Raw genomic sequence first — 23,726 nt, 5'->3', positions numbered from 1 at the left:
GAAAAGTGATGATGTTATAACAATCAGCATTTCACACTGACTGCACTTATTAAATGTGCTTCATTTAATGGTGTGGTTTCATTCTGAATGACTAATCTGCTATATGAGCTCTTGCTGCTCTGGGAACATTATCAAGGAACAAAGCATATTTACATCAGATTAACGAGACATAATACTGAACTTCTTTTGCGCACATGAATATCTGTTTACAACTCAGACAATCTGAACCCTGCATAAGGGAGCTGTGTCCAGTAACGGATCTGCACGGTCATGTACTGTCCTAATGTTGTTCAACAGTTCTCAGCCTGCAGGGCCTCCATGTATCAGTAAAACAGCAGTCTTGTATGCTTTTCAGAAAAAGGCACTGGGAAAGGAAAAGCCTGTTTTTACCACAGCCATCCCCCATACATGCTCATCCACCATTACACTTACAAGTATACCTCAGGCACTAATGCAGTTACAATCAACAAGCCATCTGCATTAGCTAAAATAAATGCAATTCAAATTTCATTCATCTAAGCAGCAGAGGCATACAAGAACAAGTTCAAAATAAAAAATATACCGGAGTGGCAAAACAGCCTCTCCTAAACATAAATCAGTTTTTTATCTTTTTTGTAAGAAACAAAATTATGAACACATTACTTTTACTCTGTTGACAAGAATGAATAAGAAACCACCACACCAGTTTGGGGAAATGTTTATTTTGTATCACTTGCATACCGTTAGCCACATTAGCTCTGTTGGGCCATATGTCTTTTACAGAGGGGACCCAGGAGATAACAATGAAAACAAGTACACAAGCTTCACAACATGCATATACAGTTGTAGGATATTCAAATGTAAAGTCACAGAGATTGTACAAATGCCTGTGATTCATAACAGTGTATGTTTTAAAAGAAATATAAAACATTCAAAACATATCATGAGCAATCTTTATAACAGAGGTTGTATACAGCAGTTAGAAGACTCAGTTAGACAGTACAGAAAGTTGCGTTAACAGTAGTAAAAATGAACAGAGAGAGATGGCAACAGTTGGCACGACACCCTGACTCCATGTAGAAAATAGGAAAAAGGGGTTGTTGATAACAATGATGATGATATAAGTTTCTGCTTTACATCTGTCAGCGACTTAGAGACAGAATTACAGTTAATGCTCCCACACTCACTCCAACCAATCCTATGGGATATTCTTCAGAGTGTACCCACCCCTGGGGGTTTAAAGGTTATTTCTTCACTGAGCTATATATCAGTGACTGAAGACCAAGCCCTTCTAGTGACTGACTGACTGACTGACACACACACACACACACACACACACACACACACACACACACACACACACACACACACACACACACACACACACACACACACACACACACACGCACACACACACATGCACACACACACATGCACACACGCACACACGCACACAAACACAGTTATGATTGCAGTGACAGAATGCAAGCAAAGAAGATATTCAGCTCTGACCAGGAGTTTGCTCCCAAAGATAACTTGTCTGTCCAGCTGTGGTTTTTCATGCCACTTAGCAATATCCCTTCAGAAATAGCCACATGAAATCCACATTTCACCAAAAGCAGGTACAAGTCATGATCAACACTTGTCAGCCAGTTACAAGGCATACAAAGATAAAGCCCCTGACTGTGACTCTGGATCGACTAGTGATCTGGATGCTAAAGGAGACATAAAAAGCACTACTTATCCTGGACGGCATAAGACAGATGGGTCAACAGCAAGACTGATAGTGGGTAGAGGCTAGCTGTCACAATAGGGCAGCAGCAGAATGGGCCAGAATGTATATCCACCAAGAAGCTTGTTCACAAACTGTGGCCACAACAGGCAACAGGTGTACATTTGGAAGGTTTCTTGCAAACAGAGGCTGGCCCCGTGGGACTTGCTCAAATCAGGAATACAGTGGGTATTGGAGGCACAAGCCTGGATGATGACTTGCCATGATCAGATCTCATAGAAGAGGAATGAATGTGTACAAGTGGCACAGGTAGGCTAATTGTCAACAGGCATAAGGGAAAAAAAATCTAGCTCTCTCAGCTGATGTGCAGAATATCCACTCCGTCTCATCCCTGTGCAATTTCTCGGTGACAAGGATCTGAATGCAAATTGCATTTATATGGGGCTCAGAGTAAATGATGTCTTCACCCTGTTAACAACTGACAGTCCATTCTGATGCAAGTCCCATGAAGAAATCCTAAAGGTACTATTTTCTAAACAATATTTTGTAATACATAAAAAGAAACATTTTTTACATATTCAGTACAGTTTCCCAACATCACTACAAACTCATATCCCTTTTGTATTGACAAGTTTCAAAATCTGGAGTATCAGTACTGTTGCTAGAGATAGCAACAAACATCCAGAAAACAGAATAAAGAAAGCCACTATTTACAAACACCAAGTATGGTTTCTTTATTAAAAAATAAAATAAAAATGCTAGCCTCAGAGGCAAAGATGTTTGCTGACCTAAGTCTTATGCATGTATGCATGTATGTATTTATTTATTTGTTAACTGGGTCAGAGCACTGAACTACATGGAGCATTTATAAAAACAGATCAGGAACAAGTCAACAGGCTAGAGGAATGTAGTGGCCAAGTACAAGCTTTCAGAGGACAGATGCAGACAAGTGGGGGGATGCTAGAAAGCAGTTGTACAGGTATACTAGAAGTAAATACCAATAAACATCCTAGTGGTAATGGGTAAGATGCATGGCTTCTGGCCCCCTGCATAATGGCATTATGCATTCTAACAAATGAGAATTCCCAAATTAGGTCTGTTTTCCCAATGATGTACCAGTGACTGATGATGCCCCTCTGCTGCTCCTCAACAGGCTAGGGCACAACAACTGGTGGGGAGGGGCTTTCACTGAATGGGGTTTCATGGCTAACAGTCCACTGACAGCTGGGTGGAAAAACTGATACCAAAGAGAAAAAAATAAAACTTGGTTCCACAACAACCTGAAATGGATCCCAATGCAATACCACTGGAGGTAATCAACCCCTCCCTCCACCCATTGACAGTGATGTCAACAGTGACACTGGCCAATGCCTAACACACCAGTGCCAGTCCCGAAATAAAACCACCCTTTACAAACTGTAACCTAAAATCTTTATGATGAAAGAAAACAATCTTTACTAGCTACCTGATGCAGTTATATATCCTTCACAACACCCTATCCCTTTTACATGGATATTACAAGTACCCATTCACCCAACTGTCAGTAAGCAACTGGAATAGTCCAACCTGTAAATGTCAAGTACATGAACTGAAGTAAACTACCTGATTCTTCCCCTTTAACAAAGACAATAGCCCCTTTCTCTAATCATATCAGATCCACCCCCTGAGAGCTACCTTCTCACGTGAAATTGCAGGAGCCTCATCTTTCTCTGATGAAAGGTATGCAGTCATTTTTTAGCAACCAACCACAAAGTAGAGACGACATTAACAATGACAGCAAAAAATATTTCAAAAGCATTTCAAAAGTGACTGAAGCAGGCTGCGCAGTGGTGCAGTGGTTAACATGGTCAACCCACAGCAAGAGATTCTCCTGGTCAATTCTCGGTTGGGGTGCTTTCTGTGCAGGGTCTACACATCCTCCCTGTGTTCGCATGGGTTTCCTCTGGGTACTGGTAAACTATAACTGATGGTTTAATTAGTAACTGATTCTGAGTGGGCTGTGTCTTGTATAAATTCCACTGAGTTGTATCAGAATGTTTTTTAACATACTGAAGAAAGGTATCACCTGAAAGCCCTGTGGATATAAAATAAACCTGTTTTGTTGGCTCAATGTGTCGACTATTTGGAATTCTATGGCTGATTATTTGGATTTGTTGTGTACTCCAAGGGTTTACCTCCGTGTTGGTCCTATTTGTTTTGTTTTGGTGTACTCCGGTTTCCTCCCACATTCCAAAGACATGCCTCTGGAGCATTTCTCCTCGGGCCTCCACTGAAAATAGGCTCTGTCCTAGTCAGACTTACCCAGTCAACAAATGTTAAATAAATAGTAAATAAAATAAATACATTTTCTTAACATGCTAACCCCAAATTCCATTTATGCCACCTTTACAGCACAGATGTTTTGGCCTGGCTGTATTTCAGGTCACCAGAGTTCAACTGGTGGACTGTGTACTCAGACAGTGGACCTGGAAGACATGGGGAGTGAATAACCAACACCAGCTTGTCCATAATTGGGGTGCTCAGCAGTCAGCATTATGCTGCAGAGGTACAACTTGGAATCCCAGAAATGCAGTTTCACGTAAAGGGACTTGGTTTGGGTGGGAGGTAGACTGAAAAACAGTAAGTAATGACACTGACACAAAACACAAATGTATACACAGAGTTGGTGCTTTGTGCTCTTCTCTTTAATTCACATGCTGCTAGCCTGTGATGGAGTTTGTGTCTGACATACTAACTCTTGATCACTGTTAGCCGTATTTTTGCATCATACTTAACAGACCACTTGTCTGCACTGTGGGATTTGGGTTCCACTCATACAGAGAGGGAAAAGATAAAACAAACATACCATCATTCACTGTACTGTAAGACACCCCAATATCAAAGAGGCACCAGGTGCTGTAATGTAGTGCTTACAGGTGTACATATATAAAGCCATGCAGCACAGGATATGGTACTGCGCACTGGCCTGCAGTATGTCAGTGCCCACTGATAACACTGCACACAACATACAAATGTATTCTGTACTACTAGACACGACTACATACACTAATGCACTGCAGTTGTACTGGTTAAAGCACACTATCAGGTAAGTGTTATAGTATTATCACAGTGCTATATAATATTTATTTACATTTCCTTTGCATAGGATTAGTTTACATGAATGTAATGGAATAAATGAATTTGCAAGGCTGACAACTGTCTTATAGTTGAAAATCCTTCTCCCCTTCCCACTCCTTTAATGCTTTTTTCGGCGGCCATTCACAACAGGTTGATTTGGTGATTTATTGTTTCTACAACTAACTGAAACCCTTTTCCTGTACTTACCTGTGGCAGGATAGTCAAAATCGATTGTTTTTGGTGGAATCCTGGTCTGCCTCTCGTGGCTCTATATCTACCCGAGTAAATCACAATATATTACATTTGTGCTTTAGCTGACCAGTCATGTCGTCACTCAGCAGCCCCCTTCCCTCCACCTACCCTTTCAGAGTTTATTTAAGCCCCAGGACAGTCAAGGCACCATTTTTAAATTACTGCTTAGGAACTAAACCAGGTCCAGCGCTCCTGCTACAGTATGCTCGCCATGCAAGTACTGTTATATAATTTCATTAATACAGTTGAGTACTGTGTTGTAAACTGCAAATACTAGTTGTATACTTGTTGTCAACTTGTTTCCTGCTGTATATTGTGCAACTGATACCTTAGCCGCATCTGAGACTCATGCTACCTTCTTGGGTGTGAATTACATAGTACAGCCCTTTGTTGTAAACTGTAAAAAACAGTTTTATGCTTGTTTTTGACTTGTTTCCTGCTTTATATTGTGTAACTGACAACATAGCATCCTCTGCGACTCATGCTACCTTACTGGGCATGAATTACATAGTACTGCCCTCCCAGATATCTGATACTAAGTATCGACTGCTGTGGGCATTGTGTTTAACTATATAAATGGGCCATCTAGTTATTCTGACTTAATCCTACTGAAATCTGGGCTAAAGTTAATAATCTAACTCTATCTATTTCGCACACCACCAGCTTGGAACATATTGAATAGTGCGGCCCTCATGGCTGCTTAGTAACAAGTGCCGGTAGTAATATTGTGTAACTGAAAGCTCACTTTTACATCTCCCTGTAGATGAGTGAACTCTGCATATATTTATCTGCTGATTCATCTCATACAACTGGTCTCAAACAGTTTGTATGATAACCTAAGTAGTAAACGGAGAAAGTATGTGGCGAATTCACACAAAGAACTGTCTGCTAGTTTAGCTGTTTTACATGAGTAGCTCTATGTGTATGTTTAAGCTAGTGAAATAGTGCAGATAACTCTGTTACATGCTTACAAAGATACAATTGTTAACAACACAGATGGCTTATCAGGAGGGTGTGCCATGCATTGACCTACTATAGTTGTAAAGCTAGATAAGAGTTATTTCCTGCCTATATTTTGTAAAGCTATACAATTGCAAAACTACATCTGAGTTTTTTTTCCTGCCTATAACCTCCTTGTATTTTATGCTTACTTTGCCATTGTACCTCTTACAGCTATTCCTTACCTGACTGCTAAATGACATTTGCACTACCACTCCATTACCCTTTCTATGACCTACCACTATTATTCTCATTTCTTCTTTTTTACAGTTTCACCTCTATCCATACTGCGGTCATATTTCCATGCATCTGTGACTCTAGTGTATGATCTGGAATGCGACTCACCCTACAAATCACCTTATCTACACTAACTAGAAGAACTAAGTGTATGTTCCCATTTAAAGTCCTGCATACTACCTAAAACTGCTTTTTATTGCTATTATTCCTATTTTCTGAACCCTGTGGCATGCACACGAACAGGGGCATTGAAAATCCTTCCCCCCTCCCCACTCCTTTAATGCTTTTTTTCAACAGTCGTTGACAACAGGTTGATTTGGTGATTTGTTTCTTCAACTAATTGAAACCCTTTTCCTGTACTTACCTGTGGCAGGATAGTCAAAACTGTTTTTGGTGGAATCATTGTCTGCCTCTCGTGGCTAAACCCGCTCCGTTCGCTCTCGCTGCACTTGGGCTCCCTCTGCTCCCCTACCCCCATTCCCACCCACCCCCTCTTTCCTTAGACTTATCCATCATAGGCCACACCCTCTTATTCACACAGTTCAATCACAGTATTCTCCCAATTAGGTGTATCTAACATACTCAACACACCCTATCACACCTCTATTCCCCCTCTCAAAACACAATCATAACTATTCGGGCCCCAACTAATTATACACACATGCACTATTATTGTGTTTAACTTCTGTGTTTAACCACTACTATGTCTAACTGAACTCAACCCTACTACACTAACACTTATTCTTGTAACTAGCTATAATAACCTTCCCTACACCAATTGAACTCCCCTGCTAATCCAGCACAGACTACAACACTAAACATAATCCTCTCTCTCATTCTTACACTCTCCACTCTAACATTACTTGCACACATCACCTCCTATTACCATACTTCCCCAGTATCACTTCCACACCATATAACCATTACTGTCCCTACTACTAACAGTACATCGCTCAAACACTGAATACACCCAACTCTCTTTCACATAGCACCCTTTCACCACATTCTTCTAGAAACACCTCCACACCAGCACACCAATAAACCTTCCTTACTATACAATAAATATTGTGTCTTTCGGCTTTTCCCGGTTAGGGGTCGCCACAGCGGAACTCCGGACCGCTAATGATTGGTAGTTGATTTTTCGTGCCGAGTTACCAGCCTTGACGCACAACCTTCAACGAAGGTACGCCCATTCATGCATGTCTCCACACAGAAGATGCCTTAGCTGAGAATCGAACCGGACAGTGTCTTACTGTGAGGCGACAACGCTAGCGCAGCACCACAACTGCGGGTTGTCCTTACTATACAATAAATACTTTACCAAAATGATAAAACTAATTGTGCACATTGCCTCCAAACTATCACTCAGCGAAGATATACACCCAAAGCCTGGCCCTTCTAATCCCTCTATTAGCCCTCCCAAAACAAATATACCACACAACCCACCTTTTTTCTGCAAAAATACTAACAACCTGCTAATACTAAACATTAACATCAGAAGCATATTAAAGTCCATGATCTGCATGCTAATCTTTCCCTCTATTCTCCAGACATAGTACTTGTAACAGAAATATGGCTAAAACTGGAAATCTCAAACAGTGAAATTACTGCCCCTGGCTATAACTTAATATGCAAAGACCAAATAGGCAAAAAGGGAGGAGGTATTGCAATATTATTCAAAGACCACCTAAAGTTAACCACAATTGATATACCAACCCCAGCTCAACGTACTATAGACATTTTGCTATCTAATCTAATAATCAATACCAGGAAAACAATCAATATAAATTGGATGCTATTTCCCACCTGGTAATAACTTACCCACCCTAGAGAACTTACTCCACTGGCCATCTGATACACTCTCACAATAAACCATTATTCTAGGTGATTTCAATATTGACTGGATACCATATAACACAACTATACCCACTACTCATATCAACCTGCGTGGTTTCAGCCAACTAATACACTCCCCAACTAGAACAGACAAAGCAACAGACAGTTTACACTAGACTGGATACTTTCTAACAAACCCTCCCATATAAGTCAATCGGGTTGGCTACCTGACAGTCTGAGTGACCACTTGCCTACCTATATAATTAGACACCGTCCAACTCAAGAAAAACCTACCAACCTTCCAACAAATATACAGTAAAAAGAATTTCAGCCCATTTAACTTCACCTCAGCACTTCTAGCCTGTAACTGGAACCCCACTAAGCAACTCAGTCTTAACGAAGCAATTAGGTACTTCAACTCCACTTTCCTGAGCATACTAAACTCCCATGCCCCTACTAGAACCATTAGAATCAAATCTAACTATGCTCCATGGCCGAGCAAAGAAACCAGATCTCTGCTTTATTCAAGAGACAAAGCTTGGTCTAACTGGAACAAAACTAAAACAATGAACGCAAACAAACATATCTTGAGCTAAAAAAAATGATCACAACAGACAAGGTAAACTATTACCATAATACACAAAGTAAGCATCAACATATATCCAGACAATTTTGGACAGCTATAAATAATGTACTTCAGCCAAAAAATTCTAAGACCACTATCCCTACTACTAAAAACACCTCAAATTATATAGCCATCCAATTTAACAAATTCTTTACAGAATCCATACTTGCACTAGCAAAATCTCAATATCCCCCAGACCCAAATGACAAACAAGATCCCCTAACTAATGAAAACTTTACCCTTCAACCAGTCCCTGTTTTCCTGATTAAAAAAATACTCAAAAAACTAAAACCAACCTCAGTGGCAGCAGACAAACTCCCAGCAGAATATCTGAAAATAGCAGCTGAAGCAATTGCATATCCAGTGACCATCCTAATTAACCATTCAATTTCTGAAAATCTAGCCCCAGACCTCTGAAAGGTCATTCATATTATTCCCCTCCATAAAGGGGGAAACTCAAAAGAACTAACAAACTACCTCCCCATAGCCATACTGCCCCCCCCCCCTCAAAAATTCTGGAATGGTGTACTCACATTCAAATAATGCAACATCTCACCACACATTATCTGATCACTAACACCCAACATGGGTTCAGGCCTCACCACAGCACAACCACTGCTCTCATGTCTTTCACTCAGTTAATGAGCACAGAAATTATGGCAAATATGTCTCAGCTCTCTTCCTAGACCTTTCCAAGGCTTTTGATATGGTTAATCATAACAAACTAATTAATGCCCTGTTAGAACTATATCTTAGCCAATCTATTATCAATTGGTTTCATATTTACCTACAGGGAGACAGCAGGCAGTTAAATGGTATCAGAATCTATCCCCTCTGCTCCCTGTTACAATAGGAGTTCCACAAGGCTCCATTCTTGGACCTTTGTTATTTACCATATTCACAAACAACCTTCATACCTCCCACTCTCCATTCCTCAGTCATCCAATATGCAGATGATGCCACATTAGTCTGTGCCTCCTCTTCTCTCCAAGAACTACACCAGCAAACACAAGCTTCCTTTCACTCTGCTAAATCCTGGCTCAATGACCACCGACTAATATTTAACCCTAGCAAAACAAAACTTATAATTTTCCATCCAACCCAACAAACCAAGCCTGATCTATCATTCACCATCTTATCCAGTAACAAAACTATCATATCTCCTGATATGCACACAAAGCTTGTAGGGGTTATAATTGACCATAACATGAAATTCGACATCCATATCTCCCTCACCATAAAGAAAGTACACAAAAAACAAGGTACTCTATATTGAAATAAAACGTTTTTAAATTCTACTAGAGCCACCATTGCAAACACTCATCTCATCTCTACACTACTATATGCCTATCCAATCCTCACCTACCGTAGAAAATCTGACATATCCAAACTCGTTGCCTGTTATAACAAAACTGCCAAATTCGCTACCAAGAATCCCTAGATATCACACCACTGTCTAGCTCTCAAACAACCCAATTGGCTTGAACTTCCAAACCTACTTCTTTACAATAAGCTTACCCTGACCCATAAAATTCTACACCATCCCGAAAAAACCCTTCTCTACAACAACTAAGTCCATACTCCTGTACCAGAAACCTCCACTCCACAAGCAAACCTCTGCTCAAAGTAACTAAAGACAACAATGCAGCAGGCTCATCCCTCTACTCTATTGCCAAACAATGGAATAAACTACCACCCCACATCACTGCTATACCTTCCATACATGAATTTAAGAAACAAAATTGCATTTACTGAACTCGCCGCTCTGCATCTGTGACAGTCCAAGTTAATACCAGGACCCTATAAGACCTCTAAGTTCAGTTAATAAAATGCAGGAATTAATAACTGTTAACACTGTCATGTCACATGTTAATTAAAAGTTGAATGTTAAATGCTATTAATGTTGAATGTTATTAATTTACTGTGATGCATGTAAAAAAACGTTGATTAACACTGTTCTTTGAATTACTCTGTAAAATTATCTGTGCAGCTTTTCTCCCCATGCTTCCACTAAAAAAGGACCGGTGTCCAGATGGACTTTCCCGGTAAAGGAACGTAAAATAAAATAAATAATAAATATCACTATGCAGTAATGGGTGAAGCGACATGAGGTGTAAGTCTGCCCCCTCTGTATTACTATTTTATGTAAGGCACAGACGTTTGTACATGCTGTATGACATGGCATAACTTTGCTGAAGTATCTCATCATGGGATGGAAATTTTCTGCACTTGACTGTGCATAACTTTTTCTGGGAGAAGTGTACATGCAGGGAAGAAAGAGAATGGAGGCATAAGTTTCCCACCTGCTACGACCATAATTCTTCAGACTTGCACATCCTGTTTGTTAGAAACATATCTTCTAAATTCCATGAATTCATTCATCATCCAATGACTATATGGAGTTGTGGTATGAAGCACCAGCACAGGATGTTCTAAGGAACTTACAGGTGTGTATGCCGCACAGGGATGTATGACGCACAATTTAACTTCAATGTGCCATAAAATTAACTTTGCCACCCTCTTCTTCTTTTGACTTTAATCTTTCCCAGTATCAGTGTCTTCTCCAGTGAATCCTGTCTCTGCATTATATGGCAAAGTATTTCAGTTTTAGTATTGCTGTCAAACTCTCCAGACAACAGTGTGGATTTACATAAATACTGACTGAGCTGATATATTGCAGTCCACAGAATTACAAAAAGATGTTTCCAAGATCACGGTTCAACAGCAACAATTTTCCACTGTACATCTTAGACAGTCTAACTCTAACAGGCATATGTCATCACTGGGAAACCTCTGACTTGACAGTATGGACCTCTGGCAATGTAATACCCTTGGCTCTTTAATATTCTACTCTCATTTACCATACCTCCTCCCAGGAAAGAAGCATCTTTTAAATTCAGTGCTGCAGTTACCACCTGTGAAAATCTTTGAACTTACGAAAATAAAAAACAGTCACTTCCTCCACTTCTTCCTCATTTGTTTGCAAAGAACTGACAGGGTACCATGACATAACCTTAGTTTTAATGCTGAGCAGCAAATCAACTTTTGTGCTTTCTACCTTCCCCTTCATCACCACGCTGTCGAACTCTTCCTCACTTTCAGCCATTAAAGTGGTATCATCTACATATCTGAGGTTGCTCATATTTCTCCCAGCAAGTTTGACTCCAGCATCTGCTTCATCTAACCCTGCCTTTTGCTCACAGTATTCATTATATAAATCAAATAATACTGTAACAATATACAGCCCTTTCCCACTCCTTTCCCAGCCTTGAACCAATGAATTATTTCACATCTAGTTTCAGCACATTTTCTTGGTGTGCAAAGACAATCCACAGAAGACAAGTAAGGTGACACAGTGTCCCTTACTTCTTTAAGAAAATGTCATAAATTCTAATAAAAAACTTTAGGGTATTCTATAAAACAAAAGGAAATGTTTTTCTGAAACTCCTTTTCTTTCCATGTTATCCAGCAGATGCTTGCAATTTGATTGTTAGTGTCTCTAATGCTTCTAAAACTAGCTTGCACACCTGGCAGTTCTTGCTCTACATAATCCTGTCGGAATTGAGCTTGCAGGATTTTAACCATTGCCTTGCTAGTATGTAAAACAAGTACACGAGTACAATAACTTGAGCACTCTTTAGAAATGACCTTTTCTTAGACTAGAATTTAAAATGACCTTTTCGAATCTAGTGACCACTGTTGTGTTTTCCAGATTTGCTGGCAAATTACAAGCAACATTACAGCAGCACCATTTTGCAAGAATTTACACAATTCAGTTGGAATTCCAGCACTTTCTACAGTCCTGTTATTAGCAAGGTTTTCAAAGGCCTATTTAGCTTCATTCTCCAGGAAGTCTAATTCTAAATCAGAAAACATACCATCATATTTACACTGTCAACTCTCACTCATCCGATCATGTTTCCACTGTAGTCAAGAAAACCTTCCATCTGGCTGAGTTAATTCCCAAGGGAATACCTTCAAGATCCAAAGAAGTCACCTCACTACTGTAGTTTTCACTTATCTGATCCAAATATTCGCTATGGTATATACAAATGCAGTCAGTTAGAAAGACCCTAATAATTTGTAACCTAAAGATTAAAGGCCTTAAATCCTTCAACCCTCCTGTAAGAGTACTGAGTACAAGGAAAGGTGCATTATTCCACCAGCTGCTTCACGGTGACCATTGTTTTGCTTTTAAAGCTATGAAAGACACAGTCCTATTTGACCTCCTGTATTTTCACAAACCCAGTGGCTCTACAAACACCTGTACTTGGGACTTAAATTTACCCCAACAAATAAACAAGACTGACTGGATGGACAGGTTCCTAATGCCACATGCTCTCAGCCTATGAAATAAGTTACGAGTAGAGATCAAACAATGTACTACTTTCTCTGCCTTTAATGCTAGTATTGAGTGGACTGCTAGACATAAATTTACATCACGGTTATCATGTATGGCTCTATTTCATTTGGGGAGGTGGGCACTAATAAGTAATCGTAAACAATAGCGAGAACTTGTAAGTGTCAACTGTGTACATGCATAGGCCTCTTATGGTCCGTGTGATCACTTGCCTTGTACAGTTTCTATATTTCAGGGATGTCAGGGTCTTTCTTGCATAGTTATGTATATTTCTATCACTCTTTCTTACTATCTTCTGTTAGGTTCCTCCCATATTTACCTTTTACCATGTTCATTTTTACATGCTAGTTTCCCTTAACATCAATAATCTTCTGGAATAGAACTCATATTGGTACTTCCTTATTATAGCAGCCTTGGAGATATAGGTAGGTAAAGAGTAAACAGGGTGATTAATTGCGAAATGTGGTTGCTCTGCTAAGCTTGCAATTGCAGTTGAATTTTGTGTGTGATTATTTATTTATTTATTTGGGGGTGATACAGTCTACTATCATGGCTGTGACATATCGTGGTTTTGTTTTAACTGTCGGATTTATGGTGCCTTTAAAGAGGGAGAAGCAACTTTAAGTGAAATGTTTATTCGGTTGTAATGCGTAGTTTAAGAGAGTGATGGGGATTGTGATCAAGTTGTGCTTCGTTAACCTAATGCTGTTCAAGTGCCCCGGAGGAAGCCCTTGAAATCTACAGGTTGTGTTCAGAGGGTTTTTTTTTCACTGAATCGTTTGCTTGATTTTGTTTAGTAATCGGTGACTTGTTCAATAATGACTCGGATCATTAGGGTAATGACAAACTTTAAATACACAAGGGAACAGTATGATGACGGAACGTTGCGCCAAGGTTTTGTGTGTAGAAGATTTTTGCAGTAATTGGCTTGGTGCATTGATCCCACTGTATACTATTTTTTTTCAGGAACTGTACAGCGCATAAGGTTTTATTAGTGAATGACATGTCCATTAGTAACTTTTTTTTTGCTTTTATTTGTACGTATCACAAGCTGTTTGTGCTTTTATTTGTTAAAACACTGGCTGATGTGTTAGTGTGTCATTTTCAGGTTTTCCTTTTTGAAGAAATTTGGAGAAATTGAGTATTTTAATGCCTTCCTCAGATAGTGCTATGGTAAGAAGACATAGCAGGATAATGGCAAAGCGTTGAGCTTGTTGCGCCGGGGCCTCTATAATAAGGAAGTATTCTCATATTTTCCCTACTTTTATCTTCTTCCATTTCTTTGCACTGCTGATTTAAATATACCACCTTATCTGTTTTTGCAATTCTCTGGAAATCATTCAATTTAACACAGTTTTCTCTATTGCAATTGCTTTTTGCTCTCTTTTTGTTGGCCACTTTTAAAGTCTAAACAGCCATTCGCCCTGTTAATCTTCTTTCCATTAGGAATATTTCTGTTGCCCCCTTCTGGACAATACCCTGAAATATCTGTCCATAGTTCTTTATGTACCCTATCTATCAGATCTAACCCTTTATGCCTGTTCTTCACCTCCACTTCACATTCATGTAGAATACTGCTGAGCCTATATCTAGTTGGCCTGGGGGGCTTTAATCTGATATGACACTTAGCGATGAGAAGCTAATGGTCTGAGCCACAGACAGTACAGGTCTTGGTTTTTTTTTTTTTTTTTTTTTTTCTGTCTGCACTGAGCTCTTTCATCTCTGACTGCAAAGTATATAGTCACGCTGACTAATATTTTTTTAAACAAGAAACATCTTTATTAAATTATCATGTATGACATAGGCAAACTTACATTTATATACAAGAAAATAAACCGCAGCGACACAATCTCAGTTGTGTATAAACACTGCAAACTGTGCCAACACAACTGTAGTTGCAAACATTATACATCACTTTTAATATATACAATCATTGTTAGTCAAACATGACATAGCTCATTCAAATCCTGCATTCTTTTAAAACCTTGTTCCTCATCTGCATGTACTGATCCCACAATTTCCCATTTTTTTCCTATGTAATCTGCTCCTACCCTTTTCTAAAGATCCCAGTTCCAGTTGTTTTATCTCTGTTATTATCTTGACTACTTCCAGTAAAGTTGGTTTAGAATTTGATTTCTATTTTCTAGTAATTCTTTTTTTGGCAGCCATCATAATTAGACTCAGCAAAACCTTACTATGTCTAGGCAATTCCAATTCTGTATCACGGCTCAAAATATAATTTCTCTAGTTCCTCCAATTTGCTCACCCAGCAACTCCGACAGAGCAGTCTGGAGGGAATCTTTAAAATCGGCCAACTCACTACACTCCCAGAAAATATGTTCCCAGTTACCTCTTTCTTCCCCATCAAACTTCAAACATTTGCTGTCTACATGAGGAAAAAATCTTTGGAGTCTGCTTGGGGCATATAAATACCTATGTAAACACTTCCAGGCAAAGATCCTAAATCGTCTAGATTTTGTTACATATGTGGGAGACATACATGTATCCATCATTGTTTCTTTGTGAATTGCTTAAGCAATCTCTCTTCAAAAATCTTTCCTAAACTTCTCTGATTGATTCTTATATTTATCATAAAATATTTTACATGCTTTACTAATTATTCCTTTCTTAACGGCACCTTCTGTTCTAGATTCTACTAAGAACTCTACCAGTGCTGGTCTTTCATTTAGAACCCCCATTTCTTTCTCTTTGCCTACACCAGGGGTCTGCAACCTTCGGCTCTGGAACCACATGTGGCTCGTCCACCCCTCTGCAGTGGCTCCCTGTAGCTTTGAAAAATAATGGCCACTCTACCGCACAACAGACACACACATACACACACAAACACATACAAAGACACACACACACACACATACACGCACACACACAGTTACCTCTCAACTGTGCAGATTTTCACAGAATGTCCTGACTTTTGCCTCATATATTTGGGGTTCCTATTATATAATTGAAGATGCAATCTTTCAAATGCGTCTTGAACGAACCTGAAAGCACGAAACAGCAAAATAGCGAAACGGCAATAAACAATTTCTTTCCCTGGGAAAGAAATTGTTTGGCCACCTCTGTTACTTTGCCATTTTCCTCACTGTAGTGCGATCTCAGAGATGGTATATTTAAGTGTGTGGGGGGGTGTAATGTTTTGAAGTTTTTATTTTTATTTTTTATTTGTTATTATTTTTATGGAACAGCGATTTTTTTTCCCTGGGAAAAAAATCGCTTTTCCAAGTGTTCGGGATTGTAAGCTTTTACTTATATGGGGTCACTAAATCAGCGTTTGTTTTTTTAAGCATTTGCTGATTTAATATAGACCCTATTTTTGCTCTGTTTCTGTTTTCTGGCAAATCACTGAGGGGTGAAGTCAGAAAAAAATAGACATTTGTGTTTCAGACTTCATACCCTTCAGAAAAATAATGCTAATGCAAAATTTGTTATTCTATCAAATTTCTAAGAGCTTTGTCCAGATTTCTTGTTCTAAGAGGTCGAAAGATATGGCACACACATACACACAGTGATTGAGCAATCCCAACAAAGGAACAAAAATAGGGACGGATTTTAAATATTGCTCTTATAAACTTAGTTCTTTTACATTTAGTATAATAACTATATATAAATCTTTATATGCTGTGTTATCTTCATTTCAGGGGTCAGATAAGGTTTTGTGGCTCCCGATGAATTTTATTTGGTGGGAGATGGGGCCAAAAATGGCTCTTTTGATACTAAAGGTTGCAGACCCCTGGCCTATACTCTGATAGGAATCCTTGATAGGGAGGGCAATCTCTAACCTGCAGGCCAAATTAAAATAAGTTCTTGGTGTCTTCCATTCTATTACCTTCCCTCTCTTGTTATTTGCTCCCAACACCTTGGTTACTTTGCCAGTTTTCTCCAATATATTCCTGCCACCTCTTTAATTGCAGTCATCACTATCAGCAGAATCTCCTTTCTCCATTCCCATGTTGGCTTAGTTCTTAGAAGACCTTCTGCTACTTTATAACTATAATATTCTGTATGATTATTGTTGTTTTCTTTAAAGGTCTGTATCCAAAATCCTAGTCATTCCCTGTTACTTGAGCTTCCGCCATCTCTCCACTTTGAATTATAATTTTCTGCTTGTGCTATGTATAGGAGCTGTAACTGTGTTGCTCGGAAATACCCCTTCAATTTGGATAATCCCAATCTGCCCTGTTCTGTTGGAAGAATATGCTTATCCCACTTGACTTTTGCAGGCTTTCCCTCCTAGATAAAATCTTTCAGCTCTTCATTAATTGCTGTCCACAGCTTCTTCTCTGGTTGATAAAAATATGCCTGACCTGTGTATATGACTAAAGGGACTAAAAACTTTGTAACTGCCTGTATCTCACTGTCAGTATCCATATAACAAACCTTCCATTTTCTCAGTTTTTGTATCATCTTTCGTTTAGTATCTTCCCACAGATCTGTAGCTGCCACACTATTATCATTTTTAATCCGTATTCCTAAATACTTCATTTTATCATGTCCCCATAAGTATGGATATTGCTGGACCAATCCATATGTGGGTAAATAATTTACCGCTATTACTTTTGTTTTAGCTTCATTCATTTTGTATCCCAAAAAGATCTGAAACCGTCTCAGTATGTTCCACAGCACTGCAATGTTCCTTTCTGGTTTTGCCAGATATAAATTAATGTAATTTGCAAATGCAGCCAGCTTTTCTTGACTACCATACTAATTAGATCCTTGAAATTCTGAGTCCCTTATTTTCTTTGCCAACGGTTCTAAATAAAATGAAAATAACAATGGGGAGAAAGGACACCCCCTAACTGGATCCTTTGCTCAAGCAGATACCATCAGAAAGGACCTCATACACGTTAAGTTTCACCTCCAGTCTCTCATATATCCTTCTAATCAACTTTATAATTTTATCAGGGAATGCAAATGCTTCCATTGCACTCTGTCAAATGCTTTCTCTGCATCAAGACCCACCAATAACAGTGGTATTTTCTTACACACTGCTTTCCCTCTGGATCATCAATACTCTGTTAATGTTATCAAATGTTTGCCCCCCCCCCCCCACAAAACCACACTGATCCATATCTATCAATTTAGCCATTATAGACATGAACACTTTATATTCATGGTTTAGTATTGAAATGGGCCTGTATGAAGCTGAATCTGATGGATCTTTACCCTCTTTAGATATTACAGCTACCACCGCTTTCTTCCAGGATGTTAATACTTCTCCTCTGAAAATACTGATAAACAAAACCTTCCAGATTTTTATCAGTTTTCCCCTCCTAGCTTCCAAACTTCAAAGGAATACCATCTTTTTCTGGGGACTTTCCTGTAGATTGGTTATACGTCACCACTTTTTATCTCACCTCCTCTTATCCTAACTGTTAATTATTCAGTCTCATCTACTTCTAACCGTGACATATTTAATTCTTCCATAAACATTTCCATTTGTACTTTTTCTTGACTTCCATATTTCTCTGCTTTACACAGACTTTCACAGAATTTTCAAAATATTTTTAATACTCCTACAGGATTCCTTGTTATCTTCCTTGATATAGACTTCCTAAGCTTGGTGGCACCCTTTCTACTTTCTGTTGTTTGAGTCGCTGTGCTAAAAGTTTTTGTGCACTAGAGTTATTATTGAAAAACAGTTGCTTAACAGCAATTTTTCTAAACTCATGCATATTATTGAGGTAATCCCTTATTTTCTGTTTAGCATTCTGCAGCTGCTCCTCCTCTTGTTTTGTGAGATTCCCCCATTTCTGCAATACTTTAACATTTGTCAGTCCCGCTAAATAATTCTTGTTACTTCTTAACATCTTCCTTTCTTTTGTTTCCAACCTATCTTTAAATGCCACTTTAATTTTATCCCACTCCCTAGCTACATTTTCAGAAGTTGTTTATATCTTCTCTGATAGCTCCTGAATAACATTCACTACCCATTCCTTAAATTCCTCTCTTTTAAACAGATAGGTGGGAAAGTGCCACTGTCGCACTTTTATTTCACTACCCTGTGTATTTACTTTAGTTACTATTGGCGCATGATCTGAAATAGTTATTGGGTACGTATCAAGACCTGCACATTTTCCTGTGAAATGTAAATTCTGTCTAGCCCAGCCCAATTTTTGTATATTGAGGAATACTATGTAAATTCACTCTGAATTCCAAGTACTGAATTCACATTTTCCATTCCAAATATTCTCATAAATTTCTTTAAAAATCTAAGCTCCATTTTTGTACTTTCCTTTCTGGGCTCCTTGGACATGTCTTCACTGCTGCAAACTGAATTCCCGTCTCCACCTATAAGTGATATTCCTTCCAGAAAGCTGATTATTTCTCCAAGAATTTACTTAAGCTCCATTATAGGAGTTTTAGGTGGAATATAAATACATGCTAGTGTAAAACTCCTCCCTTGACAGTAGCCCCTTAGTACTACAAAACTATCATCATTATCATTTTTCTCTTCTTTTATCGCTATTGGAGCTTCTCTTGCAATGAATGTAAGTACTCTTCTCTTCCTTTGCCCTTTCTTTAGAAAATTCACATGTTCGGTTCTTTCCAAGTATGTCTCTTTTAGCACAGCAATTTGCACTCTACATTTTTAATATAGTTAACTACTCTTTCTTTTTTGTATTTATCCATGAGACTTTAATGTTTAAAGACATTATACAAAGAAATAATATTCTTGAGGGATTATTATTCCCACCTTTTATGTATAACTGTTTTTTTGTTAAATGTCTAGTTCCAGCATTTGTGTTACATGCATGCACTGTTTGGCAGGTTAATTGTATATACAATTGTTTCTTGTCATCTCTATTTGAGCCTATGTCACATCTTGCAGAACTTTTTTGTTTTATTGAAGCAAAAATACACACACACACACACACACACACACACGCACACACCTTGTACCCCCCAAAACCTATTCATTTAATAATAACACACAAAACTATGTACATCTTCAAATATGGAGGTGTAGTGGTGCAGAGGTTAACGTTGCTGTGTCTCAGCAAGAGGTTCCTCGAGTTTGATTCTCAGCTGGGGTGCCTTCTGTGCAGAGTCTGCATGTCCTCCCTGTGTTTGCGCGGGTTTCCTCTGGGTACTCCGGTTTCCTCTCATATTCCAAATACACGCATCAGCACTGTTTCTCCCTGGGCCTCTGCTGAAAATAGGCTCTGTCCTAGTCGGACTTTCCTGGTCAACAAATGATAAATAAAATAAATAATACTGAAGTTTTACCCTCCCAATTGGAGCAAAAGATGCTCTTCTATTTATATGTTGTGGTATTCATAACATGATGGAGTTTGCCACCTGCTGACTCGTATGTCTGGCCAGTATACAAAAGTCTAACGCTACTGTAGGGTACGTGCAACATCGCACATAGCATTGGTCCTACGTTGGTCATAAAATGATGGGTATAACACGGATGCTGGCACGTATTAATCTTCAGAACTTTTCTGCCACCAGTCAGATCACCTTCTCCAGTCGTTGCTTATCAGAGAAGTTGTGGATCCATATCAAATAAGTGCCCTGCTGGGTTTTTTCCTTACTGCTTTCTTGCTGCTGTTTATTTCAGGTTACATTTCGGCTAGGAAAGGCAAGTATCAGTGTGGAAGGCAAATTCCACATAAGGACTCTCACGACCTTTGTCTCTCTTGCCTAGGCCCTGACCATGACCATACAACTTGCTCTATTTGCAAGGCTTTGTCCCCAAGACCTTGTGTAGCCATTTAGCTTCTCTGAATTTGTATCTATAAAACCAGCACCTTAAACGTCTTGCACATCATATGGAAGGTACAATGGGCCTTTCAGATGAGGCCAAAAAATTAAGGCCTGACTTACCTGCTGCTACTCCAATTCTGGACATCTCTCCCGAGGCCAATGTTGGCCCAGATACCTTATTCGGAGTTGGTAGGTACTCCTTCCACAGGTACCAGTGTGGAGGCTGTAAAGGACTCTACAAGTTTGTCCTCAGGGGATACGCAGGGGGGAACCTCAGCTCATTGTAACTGAAGGTCCGCGTGGCATTCCACAGATCACTGTCCAAGAAGATGTTCCTTCTAATATTGTTAAGTATAAGCCAAGGTTGGACCAATCCTCCTTTCACTGCATGGATGTTTCTCAAAAGAAAAAAATGAAAACTAAGCATGCTTCCCCTGCCCCTCCAGCTGGCAGATTGGCAGGCTTTTTCCCAAGGGCTGTTCAATGCCTTTATAGCCCTGAGACAATCATCAGCTCTCTCCCTCCCTCTCTACGCCACAAAAGAGGATTTCTAAGGAGCATTCATCAGATGAAGAGGATTCTTATGAGGATGAATCTTTGATTTATTCTGCCCAAATTTCATCTCTTTTGGGATATGGTTCCCCAGAAGAAGAAGAAATGGAACAAATTCCCCTGGACAGGATATTTCTTTTGGGGGAAACCATTGTAAAAATGAGGGAGTTCTTCAAATGGGATTGTTCTCAGGTGTCAGGCATCCAAAAAAGATCCTATGACCTGCTGTGGATGGACTCTCATTCTGTTCTGCCAGCCTTCTTGGATGCATTATCTACAGCTTCTAAGTGCCCTGACTCTCAATCTCCTGCCCATAAAAGGCCAAACAGGTTTGTAAAGTGCCAGAGGATTCCCAAATTTCTGTTTAAGTGTCCATCTGCAGACCCTGCAACTATTTCAGTGTCTGCTGACAAGGCCTCCAAAATGCTGCCTTCAAACAAGGAGAGCAAAGTTATGGAAAGACTGCAGAAGAAAGTTTATACATCAGCAACTCTGACATTCAGAGCCATAAATTACCAGACCGATATAGCTAAATACTCTTTGACCCTTCTCCTGGATGCTGGCAAGTTTCTTTCACAACCCCCAGACTCTCCTACTAAGGCTAAGCGATTCTTCATCCTAACTCCTCTGCTCAAGTTACACGGCATTTCATAAAGTGTAGCTATGATGATGTGGAGGCATCATCCAGAGTAGCTGCATCAGGGTCAGTTCTCAGGAGATACTCCTGGCTCAGAGTTCAACATTTGCTTAAAGACATTAAGGCAAAAATCAAGGATGTCCCCCTGGACAACAAGGCATTACTTGGTACCTCTGCTGCAAAACTCTTAAGTCATTACAAGAAAAGGTCAAAGAGCTGCAAGACCTGAAGCACATTTTTGTGACCCTGGCACCAAGATATCATAGGAACTACCCTAATAAGACCCTATCTGCAAGGAATTCTTCCAGGCCCCAGTCTTCAAAGGGCAAAAGAGATGCCAGAAAGCAATTTTCCTCCAAATCTTCCACTTCAACTCCTGCTGCTCAGAAGCAGCCCTTTCAGATGAAGCGAGGTAGTCTGTGACTACCTGCCTCCTTGCACCCTAACTCCTCTTTCCCTTCACCTTACCCTGTCTCTCTCTGCTTGGAAACAGATCACCCAGGACTCTTGGGTCCTCGCCATTGTCCTTCGAGGGTACTTTATGCTGTGGAAAACTCCTCTGCTCTTCAGAGGTATTCCACAGCACTCAAGGGAACAGCTGGAACTCTTTCCACAAGTCATTGCCACTCCCCTTTCTCAAGGCATCATTCAGAAGGTGCTGCCTCCTAAGTAGGAAAAGGGTTCTACTCCAGGATGTTCCTGGTCCCCAGGAAGAATGGTCTTTGGAGAGCCATTCAAGACTTATCCCATCTAAATACTTTCCGGATGGTTCCCACTTTTCACATGTCAACTTTGCCCACTCTTCTTCCCCTCATCCCTCCTCAGGCCTTTACAGTGTCCTTGGACATTAAGAATGTTTATCTTCATATTCCCATTCATCCACGGTTCAGGAAGTATCTTAGCTTTGCTAATGGCTCATCACATTTTCAATCCTCTGCCTTGCCTTTTGGATTGTCTATGACCCCAAGGATCTTCATAAAATGCTTAGCTCCTGTCATAGCCTTCTGCAGGCTACAGGCCATTCACATTTTCCCATACCTGGATGATCTTCTCTAGGCTCAGATTCCAGACATCATTCAGGAGACTCTCCTCTTCATGGTGTCACTGCTGGAGGGTCGAGGATTCACTATCAACTAAAAAAAGTCTACCCTGGTTCCTTCTCAAGATCCCATTTTCCTAGGATGCAGTTTCCAAACAAACAGGATGCTGGCTTCTTTACCACCAGAAAAGGTCCTGTCCTTCACATCCTACTTCCAGAGCCTCTTGACCCTGCAGTCCCTGACTGACAGCAAATTTCTTTGTCAGAACAGAACAGTTTGGGTACAACACTCCTATCCACTGGAGTTTGTTATTCTCCTTCTACTTTGCCTGAAAAAGGAGATATACCGGTGGATTCGGCAAGTTTCAAGGAATCCAGGTTTACCCTTGCAGCCACCTCTTACCACTCAGGAGCTGTACATGGATGCTTCAGACCTGGGATGGGGAGGAGCCCTGGTCTCATGGAGGGTCAGAGATGTGTGGTCTCCCTCTCAGAAGAGGGAGCACATCAAGATAAAGGAGATGATAGCCCTGTTTTTCACTCTACAAACCTTCAAACCCTTTCTTCTCTCAGGTGCCTTAAAATAGTTTACAGACAATACCACAGTCCTCTGATATGTCAACAAGCAGG

At 39.8% G+C, this 23,726-nt stretch overlaps 1 protein-coding gene across 4 annotated transcripts in view; it reads right to left on the bottom strand.

Annotated features, from left to right (window-relative positions):
* Window positions 1-23,726, bottom strand: part of AKAP9 (A-kinase anchoring protein 9) — a 3,155,794-nt gene that overhangs the window by 2,074,462 nt on the left and 1,057,606 nt on the right. The window lies entirely within an intron of this gene.

Source organism: Protopterus annectens, chromosome 3.part1 (assembly GCF_019279795.1).
Source record: "Protopterus annectens isolate FY-2018-M chromosome 3.part1, PAN1.0, whole genome shotgun sequence".
NCBI lineage: Eukaryota > Metazoa > Chordata > Ceratodontiformes > Protopteridae > Protopterus > Protopterus annectens.
The sequence above is the reverse complement of the archived record's forward strand: the minus strand, read 5'-3'. Positions and strand labels throughout refer to the sequence as shown.